This window comes from Mus caroli, chromosome 2 (assembly GCF_900094665.2).
Source record: "Mus caroli chromosome 2, CAROLI_EIJ_v1.1, whole genome shotgun sequence".
NCBI lineage: Eukaryota > Metazoa > Chordata > Mammalia > Rodentia > Muridae > Mus > Mus caroli.
The window spans coordinates 171,208,242-171,209,329 of NC_034571.1; positions in this window are offsets into that span (position 1 = coordinate 171,208,242).

The window sequence follows — 1,088 nt, forward strand, 5'->3', positions numbered from 1 at the left end:
AACGATGTGTCTTTTCTCTCTCTCCCATACCCAAACTCTGGGACAAAGCAGAAGAACTGGCCCTGGCCCACAAGGAAAAGGTAAACTGGTGGACACAGGACATAGCCAGTCCCTGTGCCTCAGAATCTGTGTGTGGGCTGCTGTTCCCCTTCCCCGGGCCAGACAAGGAAAAGACAAGGGCCTGAGCAGGTGAGGCAGAGGAAAACTGGAAGTTTTCTAAAGGAGCCCTCATTCATTTTCTCTTTTTATCTGTTCAACCTCTTNACTAGGGAAGGATCTGGGCCCTGGAAACTGATGGCTTTCTCCTGAGAGCTGCCCCCTTTGCACTGCCAAGTGTAACTTCATAGAGGAAAACCCAACGCCCTTGACAGCTGTTCGTGACAAGTCAGAAACTCCATCTACACGTACCCTGAGCACTCTGCAACCTTCCCTGTCATGTCAGGATAGCCCACCTTGAGCATTGAAGGAGAGAGCCTGTGTGGCTTCTGGGGNTGCTCACACATACAAGTCCTACGGAACCATGTGCTGCTCCTGAGTTGTCCCTTTGTTTCTGAACACTCTTGCCATGGAGAGATCCCAGTGTTCCCCAGAGCTCCTCAGACTAAAGGATGAGGAATATCATCACTACCTGATATTTTGTCATGTAGATAGGGTAATAAAAGGCACATTAGAGGCCCTGTACCTGCTGTAGTGGCATGAATTCTGAGTAGTGTGGAAGCATTGGAACAACTCAGTAATTTCTCAGAAGGCAGGCAGTGATGTGGACACCAAGGTGAAATGCTTTCAGGACCTTGCCAGTGGCCAGGTCTAGGTAGGTAGGTAGTCTGAACAACTGGTACAGGAGGATGGTGAGGACATGAAGAGCTATGTGAAGATTTTCATCTTGAGAATGGACACAAAGAGCTAGAGGTAACGGCTGGAGCATGGGTCAGTGGTACAGAACTTGTCTGGCATGCAAAAGGTCNTATTTTCCTTCTTCAGTACCACAAACAAAGGGACCAGAGCTCACTGATATAGCCTCACTTCCATCACTTTTCATCAAAAATGACCTTTACTCCATAGCTGTGAGTACAGGCTGAGGTCCCCAG